This window comes from Palaemon carinicauda, chromosome 25 (genome assembly GCF_036898095.1).
Source record: "Palaemon carinicauda isolate YSFRI2023 chromosome 25, ASM3689809v2, whole genome shotgun sequence".
In the NCBI taxonomy this organism is placed as follows: Eukaryota; Metazoa; Arthropoda; class Malacostraca; order Decapoda; family Palaemonidae; genus Palaemon; species Palaemon carinicauda.
In genome coordinates this window covers 85,426,258-85,440,128 of record NC_090749.1, presented here as the reverse complement: position 1 = coordinate 85,440,128, position 13,871 = coordinate 85,426,258, and the positions used below count along the sequence as shown (strand labels likewise).

Genomic DNA, 13,871 nt, shown 5'->3' with positions numbered 1-13,871 from the left:
GCGTACCCCTTCAGGAACTGATGAAAAATGGCGTAATCTTGGGTGAAAACGCTCAAGCCGCCACGATTTTTTAAAACATGAAACATAGTCTGGCGGCAACTGCAGCGGCTTGAGGCTTCCCGCGTCTCCTATCTGGCCCCCTACATAAAATACTTAATGTTTCAATTATCAGCTGGAACCTCTTGCCGCTAACCTCCCCGCTAGCCGCGCTTGGTCTGGCCGGGCCCTAAGTAAACAATGAAAACCACACGCTGGTAAACGGATACGGAACGCCTCGTGTGAATGTACAACATTTCGACGGCGGTTAGCCACCACCCAGCCTGTCGGAAAGAAAACGGGTCGTGTGAATCAGCCTTAAGGCGTCTGAGAGTTGCTCTTAGTTTTATAAACTGAATCACGTAAATGTCGCCTAGTGCTCCTTCTCCCCGTGCGTGAATATTAATGTACAAGTTAAATGTAATTTTTTTTTGTATTTGATGAAGTCATTTAAGAGCCAGCGAGAACTTATAACTCTTTTTTTATGCACCCTCAAGATTTAAAGTTCTATTTCACTCTTTCACTTGCTTTGAAGATTTCTGTTCATTTTGATTGTAAAAATTAGTTTAGACAATAAATCCTCTCACTAGTAAAACTCGTCTGATTCACTGCCTCCGACCATGTATCATTATGTAATTTCCCAAGCCCTTATGACAAATTTGGTGGCTTTTTAGTGCGATAGAGAGGATTAAAAACAAGTGTGATAATGAGCAAAAGATCGAGTGCAGCAGCCATCAAAATAATTGCCTTTAGAAGTGAAGAGTTATGAAAATTAAACACAAGATGCAAGAAAGAGGCATATCGGGAGAAGTGGAAAGGTAAAAGAAGTTCAAGAAGATAACGAAAGAAGATAAAAGACGAATGGAAAATGTCATTAGAAAGATCATGATGAGAATCCTAACAATGATGTGGAGAACAGTAGCAGCCAGGAGGAGTTTAGTGAACCTGTCACCCACAGAGGACCTGCAGGGAGGAGAACATAGCGCCCTTCCGTCGAGACGAGCGGGCCAAAACAGACGGCATCCAAGGGAGGAAGCTGTATGGAAACACACCCGTCCTCGAGAGGATAACACGCCGATGTTCCCTTTGAAAGAGAAGACGGTACCCCCTCATGTACGCCCAAAATTTCAGTACTGGTCAGTTTCCCGTCGCGGGAGCAACAGCATCCAAACTCACCACCAAAAATGGTTACCCCGGACCTCTAATTGCCCTAATCATAGAAGATTTCGTCATTTAGGCAACAGCAGCGGGTGCATTGATAGAAATGGCGCGCCCACAAAGGCCAAGGAGAAGCGCGAAAATTGGAAGAGTTCCTAGGTAGCAACTGTGGAACAAGGGACCCAAGGCGACCCACAGCAATCAGCCCACACATAAGTTAAGTAACATGGTACAAAATCTGTAAAAGTCTGTTGGGTAATGAAGCTATCATTCCGTTTTCTTTACATAATGTCAAAGTTAATGATAAAACACTAGTTTTGATTGAAGAAAGTAACTATTCGAGTAAAATGTTTTCAGTGTTGAAATGTCGAGTAAAGATTAACTTTTCTTTTCGCAAAAGAAGAAAATCAAATTGATTTTGTTGCTGTGTGGATAAATGAGAAATAGTTCTTTTTGCTGTATGAACTATAAGTTGTCATTGCAAAGTTTCTTTGGTTTGTATAAGTATTTTTGAGACCTTCATTGTCAAACATGTTAAATGTGTTTCTTTGGAAAAGAAGTAAAGTCACACGTTGAAACAATTCTATGTTAACAATAATAAGTTGTTTAATTCGAGAGACGAAATGTAGAAAGTTTCTAAGCTCAGTGTTGAGACATAATTTATGAGTATGTACTTCGTAAAATTATGGAGAAAGAAATTAAATTAAGTACGTTGGTGATTTGGGAGATATGTGTCACAATATTTGTTCTTAGATCATACTTCGTATTGTCGATCAGTAGCCTACTTAGATCGTTATGAAATGTTTTAAAATGAAGGTTAAGCTATTGTTTGTCAGTTTTAGTCTGAGATTATCCTATGTGATGAAGATTCGTTTGTTAACGTAATAACAGAAGTAAGTTCAGTTGTCAAAAGATATTAAGTAATTAGTAATGTCACGTAGAGGTTTAAAAATCTTGCATTTAGTTACAGTGTGTCATAAGTGATTTGTTTACCAGTGTTCGGTCTGATGGATGACAACGAGCATTGTTAACAAATCATCTAAAGCAAATGATGTCAAATAATTTAACAAATTTGAAGAGTAGGCCTACCCGATTAGAGTCAAATGTTATGAATGAAAATGAGTGAAGCGAATGAGAAGACGTGTGAATTCTCTGGGTAAGCATTATGATGTCACAGTCACTGTTAAAGAGCACATTTTGAATAAGTTGTGTGTGTGTGTGTGTGTGTGTGTGTGTGTGTGGAAAGAAATCTAAGATTTTGACAAGTAACGTAATTTCTTTTTACTTGAAGGTCTAAATTAAATCTTTGTTTTCTAACAGCATAGGATTGTGTGTTTTGGAAAAAATCGTGACAAGTGAAAAATAAAAGATTTATTGTTTTTAGGTACTATTTGGTAACATGGTAGAAAAAAGAGAATTTGAATTCTTATGTGTTTGTCCATTTCTTTTGACTCATGAGAACAAATAAGTAATATGAAAAAATTGAGAAATAGCGAACAAGCTGCCATATATTTTCGTTTGTTTGTGGCAAGGAATAAAGTAAGTGATCGGGATGATTGTAAAACCAGATATTTGTGACACGGTAATTTTAGCAGTAGTGTTAAAAGATTTGATAGGCTAACATGTGACCAAGGCGAACTAGACACCATGTCAGCATAAGCCTTGGCAGGCGCCCTGCGTTAGCTTAGTCAAGCAATAAACTCTGATTCATGTAATGAGTTTTTATTTGTTTGCCTATTTTTTAGTATTGAGGGAACTTATTAACAAAACAAACTTTGAGTTAGAAAATGATATTGAGTAGCCATACCGTTGCCTTCGTTAGTTAATTAATGTTTGATAAGAAAAAGTTATGTTTTATGTCAGATTGTGTTAAAGAAAAAAGGATGATTTCGGTGTCAAAGTACAACGTAAAAGGTGGATTTGATTGTGATTTGGTGTATCCACGAGATAAAGCCTAGTATTTTAGTGGTTTTTGTGTACGTATAGAGACCAATAAGAGGCTAGCTAATTGCCCTTCAGAGTTATGTAAGGCAAAAGAGACTGTTATGTACTCTATTTTTTTCCTTTTTTGTTTATTCCATAATGCCTGTTTTGAGTATAAGTTAAGGACGTAATTTTAAGGTTTTGGGCTCAGTTTTTTTTTCTTTTTTTAGTTTCAGTATTTTTTGGCATGCTGTTTTCCTTTCTTTTCTTTTTCTGGTGTTTTTAGCTTTAAGTTCGTTGCTCTCTGAAAGATGCGAGGACAAAAGATTTTGGTGACTGTTGGAGAGTTTGGGTCAGCAGAATTCGACCTATGTAAGTTTGTGTGCGCTAATGTTTCCGTACATGCATATGAAGGTATGAGACACGCAGAGAGAGAGAGAGAGAGAGAGAGAGAGAGAGACGGATCAGCTGATGAGTTTCAGAGCGTTACCCAAGCCTCCTTTTCTGCTGAGAGAGGGAGAGAGGTGCGAGATTGCGCACGCATGGGAGCGGCTTCAATATGTTTGTAGAAAGGAAAAAAATGGGGAGATAACTGAGTGAGTTTGTTTCCCTGTGAGATAGTTCTGTGAGAAGAAATGAGAAAGAACTGTTTTCTTTTTTTTTTTTTTTGCTATTTATTGTCCCTTAAGGGTAGGGAAATAAAGTTTTTTCTTTGAAGTTTTTTCTTTTTCTTTGGAAATTGATCAAAGATATTGTTTTATTGACCTCAGTGACAGGTTATGAAGAGTTTGTTATATTCTGAATAAAGTTTAACGTAATTTGGGAACAGTTTTGACATTGGAGAAATTCTATGGCGTTCAGTTTTTTGTTGTTTGAGATTTAACGTAGATCTGATCGGAATGATTTTCCCTGTTCGTAATTGCACTAGGAAGTTTTGATTTCAGATTAGTTCTCTGTGATGTGTTGTTACACTCCCCACTCCCCAAGAGAGATTGGTTCACCAAGCGTTTAATTGGGCTCCACAAGGCACTGAGAGAATTGGAGGACCCAGGCTTACATGGCTTAGGGCCAGGAAGTGCGATGTAGATAATGTTGATGTGATGGTAACACAAGAGCCTTTGTTTGTGTGATGTGGATCAGCTTAGATGAATAAGCATCCTCGAATGATTTTTGTTTGTTCGGCTTAGTTTGAGTCCTAGCAAAAGAGGTGAGACAACACAAGATGGGAATGTCGCTGTTGTGTAAGCGATGTGTGTAGGCTGTGTCTCTGTTGTGAAAATCTCTGCCAGAAAGCTTGTTTTCTGTTGTGATGCGAGCAATGTGTTAGCAGCTTGCCCAGATTGAAATTTGAATGATTGGGCATGGAGAGTTCATAGCTCTGATGACGATGTCAGAGAGAGAGGCGACCGCCCCTTAAAAGGCAGTGAGCCTAGGTTTCGCGTCAGTTAGCCAGGATTTAGCAATAGGCTTAGGTTAACTAATTAGCCATTGGAAGTGTCAGACTTTTTGTGGCAGGGTGTTTGCTAACTGCTTGGGCGTGAGAGCACATAAAGGCGTAGTCTTTGATGAGAGATTTAAGTTGTCTTTCACGTCTGACGTACATGTGTTGTTAATTAGTCCAGTGGTTACTATTCTGGGTCAGATTGACAAGTTAGAGGATCAATTGAAACTGGTTGAAAAAGAAATCGCTGTGGTTAAACTGAGAGCCTTGATAACGTAAAAAGAGCCCTTAGTAACTCATTGGATACCTTCGAAGACTTTGTGATTTCTAAAGGGGAAAGAAAGAAATGTACGGCTAATTGGATTGGCGAATTGATTGGAGGTTGGATTGGGCTACTTACCCGGTTAGAACTCGATCAGTTGGAGACTGCCTTAACCACGGAAGAGAAAAATATGCAAGTCATGATAAATAAAATAATATCTCATACCCGTATCGTAGATGAGAAATTAAAGACAGTTTTTATGGCTGTAGCTAAAGGACAGGAGGCACTAGGCGTTTTAGAGAAAAGGATTAATGACTTCGGGGAGAAATTAGAACAAATCAAAGAGATGTGATTTATGTAGAAAACGCTACACAATTAGCTTTCGTAGCTAGTGAGCTTACTCTACACTTAGAAAACGTGGCAAGACAGATTCAACAAGTGGCAAAGACGGGGGAAATCACATCCAACATTTTACCCCCCAAGGAATATTTTAGAATAATTAAGAAAATTCATGAGGCAGTGCCAATGTTTATTCCTCCTGTAGAGCATAATTTAGCGGAGTTCTATCAAATGTCATCCGTGACTGTTACTAAGTTAAAAGGAAAGTTTTATTTTTCAGTAGAGATACCTGTTAAGAATGAAGATTCAGATTCTCGTTTGTTTGAAGTAAAGTCAATGTGGACACAGACCGAAACAGAGAAATTCGCAACTCGGGTATCGGTTGATCTGCCATATTTTGCTGTGGACCATAGGGACACTTGGGCTGTGAATTTGCCTAATTTAGATAGGTGTAGGATAGAGAAATCACATGTGTTGTGTGAACCTGTGTATGCACTTTTCGCCCCTGCCGCGCGTGTTTGTTTGTTTGATGTGTACCTGGAAGAGCCTGGCTTTATGCACAGTTGTAGGTTCGAAGTAAAGGCTGATTTTGAAGGGAAATCATTAATTTCGGACATCGTTAGATTGTGTCTGTGAGACATGAATCAAAGTACAAGGTGATGTGTGACTCGGGGAATGAGGTTAAAGTGTTGACCCCGGGAGTCACTGCCTTGACACATCAGGACGGGTGTTCTGTTCAAGGGGACGGGTACCGTCTACCTGGCCAAAGGAAAAGAAAGAGTGAACGAGTGACAGTTAGGGACACTTCTGTGTTGAATGCTTCTGTCATCTTGCCAGGTGTGAATGTGTCTCACGTGTTAGTTCACCTTAATCTGACTAGACTCGGAACCATGTCCTTAGATAAGCTCCCTTTCTACGAACAGTTCGTGGATTTAAAAACGTCACATAGGACTTTAGGCGTAGGCTTTTATTTAGCGAGTATATGTGTGTTTCAAGCCGTCTTGATTGGACTGGGTATGTGTTGTAGGCCAATAGTATGTGGTCCTGCCTGTCTCCGATGGCGGAGGGCAGAGGGAGTCGGAACAGTCATGCTGACAGATCCTCTGCCGGTAATGGAAACTTTGGCTTTAGAAACATAAGTTCCAAGGAGGACAGCCTGCCAGGTGTCTCACGCCGGCTAAGGTCGAAGGAACATTCCTAGACAGGGTGGGGTTCCGGTGTGTCCAAATGAGCCCTTAGGTGTACGGATGAATGTACCGTCACAAGCACGGTTTGAAGATGTAACAACGCAGCTGGTATCGCCTGTAGGTTGAGTGCGCACACAGATGTATTCTGTTTTTATGTACTAGTACTTTGGTTTGTAAACACTTTGCTAGTGTGCTATAGCTATGTGAGAATATTATGATTGATAACCTTGTTGGTGATTTTTTCCTTTGTATGCGATGGCCATCCTTTATGTTTCATTTTACCTTTTTGATTTTTGATATGCATCTCTTTTTTACTTTTGATGTCTCTGTGAACCTATATATTTTTATTTTCCATTGCGAATGGTTTGGTTTTATGTACTATGATTTTTTGTCAACTGTTATTATACCATGTCTCTAATTACAGAATCCAGGGCGTAGGGTGAGACTGAGACATGTAATGCCTCCCCTGTGATGATTTGTTTTACTCAAAAAAGTCTTCGGATTTCAGTTGCTAATGTGTAACCTTTGGATATTTTGGTTCTTAGTCCTTGCTTGCCTAAAGTTGTCAGGATATGCATTGTTCTCAGAATTACTTGCTAAACTTTTTTTCTTTTGCTTTATACCTATGTAACCTTTTCCAGTAATTTGTTTGATCATATTTACTCATATGTATTGGTTTTCAGAGTTAATTACTGTCATGTTTGTTCTTTTTCTTTTTTGAGTATATAATCTTTTTTGAGTTTTTTTTTGGTTTCATTTAATTACATTATATATCCTGTGTGTTTATGTGGTTATAGTTCCTATTTTACTCATGATTAGAATCCCAACTACTGTAATGAAGTATGTGAACCTGTTTTGTTCCGACTCTGTAGTTTGGTGCCGTTTGAGGTTCTTTTTTTTTTTTGAGAAGTTGAGGTTTTGTGCACCCAGAGCGAACTGCGGTAGAATAGTAATGTTGGGGTTTGAATTTAAAGTAAATTTTGATGGGACTGTGTTTTTTTTTTTTTTTTTTAGTTTACCACAGTTCCAGGAGTAATTGTAACTTGGTAGGGGGGATTTGTCACGTAGACCCCACTTGAAACCCCTGTTGGAGGTCATGTACATGACCTCTGCCTGGTGGTTCACCTGGGAATGCATGCTGCCTCAGCTTCCACCGGCAACAGGATTGTGTTACCGTGTCAATCTGCACACAAAGGGTTTTTTCTGTCACCTCATTGTTCTTACAGATTGCTTGGGAGAGCAACAGCCAGGAGACGAAGGGCTTCCGGATAAGCATCCGGTTAGTGACAAAATGGACTACTACCTTGATACCCCTAGGACACGAGGCATCTCCCCATGGACGCCATTTGCCACGTCCTGGGGTGTGTCACGCCTTGCTGTCAGTCGGGATGGAGCCACTGTCAAAGTGAAAGGGCTCGTATTTACTCCGTTGTTCAAGACCACCACCATAAGAACTTTGTGTGAAATTATACTTGGTTTTTTGAAGTAGACAGATGAAGTGTGAGTAATAATAATATGATTTTCTGTAACTGTACTTTCGTCTCCTCGCTGCTTGTTCGCCCAAACATTGTGTGCTGATATTTAAAATGTAAAAGAGCACTTATCATTATTGTAAAAAGAAGACGCTTTGCTGAATTTTCAAGTAACTTGGGCATGCTCAAGCAAACTATGTAACTTTTTACTTAAATACAATAAGATGAATCACAGCCTAATCTCTGTCTAATCCTGCTTTCTGAAAATTTATTTTATTTTAAATTTTCTGTAACTTGACAAGAGAGAGAGAGAGAGAGAGAGAGAGAGAGAGAGAGAGAGAGAGAGAGAGAGAGAGAGAGAGAGAGAGAGAGAGAGAGCAAATGGTTCTGCTTGATATTTTTGTTTTTTTTCCGTATGTTCTGAATGATGCTTATATAAGTACCAACAGTATTCTTGTAGCTCGAGGTAAAAGCAATTCCAAAGGAAATCCTACGGTATGGCATGAAAAATTAAATACCTATAAAAGAATTAAGTGGCATTCATTGGTTGTTACAGTCAACAATTCTAGGTAATCATACTCATGAATAGGTACAGAAGTGTAAGTAATTAAAAGATAAAATTAATGAGGTAAGTAAATTAACGAGTTACTTAAACACAAATCAGTCAGTTTAAACATCCAATGTTGCATTACCATTTGGAACAGAAAGCAACACAGTGACCTCTTTTACTAATCATTGGTATTTTGCATAGCTTAAACATACCTACCAGAGCTCAAGAACACGAGGGTAGAAGTTTCTGGCTACAAATGCTTGTTTATAGATTTGCCTTTGTTCGTTAAAGGATACCACAAATATTACGTCCTAATAAATCTCTTTGCCTATCAAATTAGGAACTTGATCGTTCTCTAAAATGGCCAGTCTACGTGTTTTCTGGACGATATGACCAGATAAATTTTGTGATAGGTTACGAATGAATTTACAATGTTTCAAATTTTACGATTCCATAAATCAATGGTGTTAGATACGGTGTAATGGTCTGTTTTTCCCCCTAACGGATTGTGACCTGGGAAGGGGGTCTGGTGGCTTGCCCCCAGCTAGGGGCTGTGACTTGGGAAGGTTTGTGACCTGAGAAGGGGGTAAGGGGGCTTACCCCTGGCTGGGGGTTGTGACCAGGGAACTACTAGGTTAGGTTAGGTAGGCTTGTTAGGTTCTGTACCCTTTTACAAATCTCAAACGTGTTAAATGATCCTGTTTGGCGTATGTTCAGCCACTTACATGATCCATATATATTTCCAACTGGTTATCTTGTTCTTATTTTCCATTTCTGACCACTATTATTGCTGTAAATCACTCGTTTATGACATTTCTCCACCCTAAAAACTCCGGTTTCTGACTCGGTTCCCCCACTGTTTGGTAACCATACACTCTTTTCTCAGATATAAAGTTTTAATTTGATTTATATCTTGAAGGGCACCATTGAAATAAGTTTATATTCATTAAGAAATAAGTTCCTATTACAGCTGTTAATATAAATATCTCTAACTGACAAGAATTAACTTCTGCTATAAGTCAAAATAAGAGGCGTTAATTTTCCCTCTGGAATCAGCTTGAAGGTTTCAAGAGACTGAGAGGAAAGAAAAGAGATTCAGTTTATAACCAATTGTAAACAACAAAAGAGAGAATTACTATTACTACTAGTGAAGCCGTTTTGTAGTAACTGACTACATCGATGTAGGCTAGAGGTTTCATTGAAAAAGAATCTTAATAAAGTTTTTCTTATACTTCAAAGTTGATATTATTCCTTACAAGTAGATCAATTGGAGATGCAATTTACACTGAAGGAAGGAACCCAATTGTTGCCACTTGACCTACAATTACCTGGATTGGAATCAAGACAAAATAATGAAATCCCAGTTAAATCCAGTTCTCTTTGTGAGATGCAATAAAGCATAAAGGATTGTGCAATATGGAGGAGGTTTCGGATGTTATCATCAAGAAATGATCAATTAACCGGGTCCGACTGATTCAGGTATATAAACATCTAGGTAGGCTACAGACAGTGTTGTCATGTACGCCTTTATAATGCAAACGACTAAACAACTCACGAGGACTAATGTACTCGATTTGGTTTGCAATAATAAAGCCTGTTTTAGGATAATCTAGTGAAAATCGTTGCCTGGCGAAGGTGTGTGTGTATAGATGCTTTACCTTAAGTAAGACCCGGCCAATAGTGGATAATCTTGATCCTACTCTTTCTAAAACTTTGATTTCTTTGTCCTACACTATATATGTAAACTATCGATAATTCTTCGTATACGTCACAAAAAAAGGCAATCAATTTCTTAACAAATAATTATAAAAACAGACCCAAAACCTTGAAAGGTAACAATATGCAAGGCTGTTCAAGAGTACATCATTACACGGACACTCTCTACATATATAGTTCCCCTGACTGATATTAGCCAGGAAAGTTCCATCTCTGAATGTGTCACTCACTGATCAGGTTCAACTCTCCTACATATATAGTTCCCCTGACATTAGTCGTTTCACGAGGGTGTTTGTGGTATGGCGCCAACGTCATACTGACTTGAATAGATATACCAGCGTTCCATTCTCTCAACAGACGATGGAATTGAGTTTTATTTCTGTTCCTATTAATAATACTTTTATCGTTAGGCAAGGTGCACCTTAGATTGGTTGGAAGTCTGTAAGCTACACAGCTCGGAAAATAAATATTAAAATGAAAGTTTTATTGCTTCATTTTACCTGTATTCTTTGTTACTGTTTTGATTCAGTTTAATCTTTACTTCTGCCATCCTTTCCAACATTTGGTTTTGTAATCTCCTGATTCCCCAAATGAATGAATCTTCTCTCAACACACAATAATTACAAAATGCAACATTATAATATCCAAGTTTGAACTTCCAAAGTATCAGTAAGTTAACTCCTAAATTTAAGAGGAACGTTCAATAATGTGGTTACTGTTTTCACTAAAAATTCTCTAAAACTGAGATTAAACTAAACCAAAGAAAACTGAACCACTGTAGAAGCATTCATTATAAGACACAAACTGATTGTTTGTCTAAACAATAAGTTCCTTCCTTAGATTTATTATTATTATTATTATTATTATTATTATTATTATTATTATTATTATTATTATTTGTAAAGCTACAACCGTAGTTGGAAAACCACAATGCTATAAGCCAAGGGCTCCAACATGGAAAATAACCCAGTGAGGAAAGGAAACAAGGAAAAAAATATTATTTTTTAAGAAGAATAACAATATTAAAATAAATATCTTCTATATAAACCATAAACACTTTAACAAAACAAGAGGAAGATAAATAAGAAAGAATAGTGTGCCCGAGTGTACCCTCAAGCAAGAGAACTCTAACCCAAGGAGTGGAAGACCATGGTAAAGAGGCTATGGCAGTGTCTTTCTCCTAGAAGAGCTGCTTGCCATAGCTAAAGAGTCCCTCCTACCCTTACAAACAGGAAAGTAGCCACTTATCAATTACAGTACAGTAATCCCTCGGGTGAAGAAGAATTGTTTAGTAATCTTAGTGTTGTCAGGTTTATGATAACACAAGAGAATATGTAAAGAATATGCCAGACTATTCTGTGTGTGTGTGTGTGTGTGTGTGTGTGTAGGCAGAAGGGAAAATGAACCGTAACCAGAGAAAAGGATCCAATGTAGTACTATCAAGAGAAGAAGAAGAAGAAGACTTGATGTTCATTACTGGGTCAAATGTGGTTGCCGTTGAAGTTAAAAGTAAAAGTATGCAACCTATGCCGTCTGTGTAGGAGGTAACTAATGATTGTGGATTTTCGGCAGATTGCAGCACTTTGCACCTTCTACGCTTCTTCTACCAGTGTGCCCACAATCACAGGAATGTGGAGAGAGCAACGAGGAACCTAGACCATGAAAGGAGTGAGTGAACTCCTCGACCTAATGAGACTTATACTTATTGTTCCCAAAGAGAGAAGCCTTCCTATGGGTGTTCGTGAACAAAGTATTTAATGCCTCCTGGAAGGAAGGAAGGATGGTATTGGACTTGCTTCTGAAGATCCTCCCACGATTCCCTTGGAACTGATAAGAGAAATGCTGATCCTTTTGGACTACGCAATATATTAGGTATTTGGGTCATGAATTAATTGTTGTTGGTCGTAGCTGTGTGAGAGGAGTAACAGAAAAAAAACTACTATATTGTGTCATCAGTATGGGAGAGCATCAAAAATTGACTCTCTCTCTCTCTCTCTCTCTCTCTCTCTCTCTCTCTCTCTCTCTCTCTCTCTCTCTCTCTCTCTCTCTCTCTTAGAACACCAAACATTTTTGGTAGAGATATATTTTTAATAGACCCACACAAACACACACACACACACGCACATATATATATATATATATATATATATATATATATATATATATATATATATATACATATATATATATATATATATATATATATATATATATATATATATATATATATATAATATATATATGTATATATATATATATATATATATATATATATATATATATATATATATATATATATATATATATAGTAAAATTTTACTGTATTACAGATTCTTATTTCGAACAGAACAACAAAATTGTTTTTCTTTTCTTTTAATGATTATTTGCTTCTATTTTGTAATTATTGTTCCAGATAAAAACATTTTTTTCATACGTTTGTACGTAATGTAAAGGTTCTCTCTCTCCTCTCTCTCTCTCTCTCTCTCTCTCTCTCTCTCTCTCTCTCTCTCTCTCTCTCTCTCTTAGAACACCAAACATTTTTGGTAGAGATATATTTTTAATAGACCCACACAAACACACACACACACACACACATATATATATATATATATATATATATATATATATATATATATATATATATATATATATATACATATATATATATATATATATATATATATATATATATATATATATATATATATATATATATATATATGTATATATATATATATATATATATATATATATATATATATATATATATAGTAAAATTTTACTGTATTACAGATTCTTATTTCGAACAGAACAACAAAATTGTTTTTCTTTTCTTTTAATGATTATTTGCTTCTATTTTGTAATTATTGTTCCAGATAAAAACATTTTTTTCATACGTTTGTACGTAATGTAAAGGTTCTCTCTCTCTCTCTCTCTCTCTCTCTCTCTCTCTCTCTCTCTCTCTCTCTCTCTCTCTCTCTCTCCTTGCCTAAATTATTTATTTTATTTCAATAATAATTTATTTGTTTAATTTGTAATTTCTTTTTGGAAATCAATTTTTTTACATATGTATGCATATATTGTACACGTATTGCCACAGTAACTAACTTGTTGCATGCATGCACTTGCTTAATTCCCTAGTGTTACATGTGTATTCATGTACAGTACTGAACTGTAATATTGTACTGTACAGCCTAACAAGTGTTACAATCTTTTATTATTAATATAGTAAAGGGTGGGCTATCAACATTACAGGGAAGGTTTTAAACAGCCTATACACAATGAAATAAGGTAAAAATAATGGTTTTGTCTTACTTCGCGGATTTTCGAATGTGACTGGTGGTCTCGGTCCCTATTTACCATGATAATCAAGGGAATACTGTATATATATATATATATATATATATATATATATATATATATATATATATATATATATATATATATATAAACATGTGTGTGTGTTTGCACACACACACACACACACACACACATATATATATATATATATATATATATATATATATATATATATATATATATTATATATATATATATATATATATATATATGTGTGTGTGTGTGTGTTTGCACACACACACACACACACACATATATATATATATATATATATATATATATGTATATATATATATATATATATATATATATATATATATATATACATATACATATATATATATATATATATATATATATATATATATATATATATACACATATGTGTGTGTGTTGCGCAATACATGTAAGGGGCTTTGAAGAGAAA

General features: G+C 36.3%; 2 protein-coding genes across 4 annotated transcripts in view; one reads left to right on the top strand and one right to left on the bottom strand.

Annotated features, from left to right (window-relative positions):
- The window catches only part of LOC137618681 (pro-epidermal growth factor-like), an 835,493-nt gene that overhangs the window by 33,423 nt on the left and 788,199 nt on the right, over positions 1-13,871 (bottom strand). The gene's annotated exons all lie outside the window — the stretch shown is intronic.
- Positions 1-13,871, top strand: part of LOC137618680 (pro-epidermal growth factor-like) — a 570,433-nt gene that overhangs the window by 482,203 nt on the left and 74,359 nt on the right. The gene's annotated exons all lie outside the window — the stretch shown is intronic.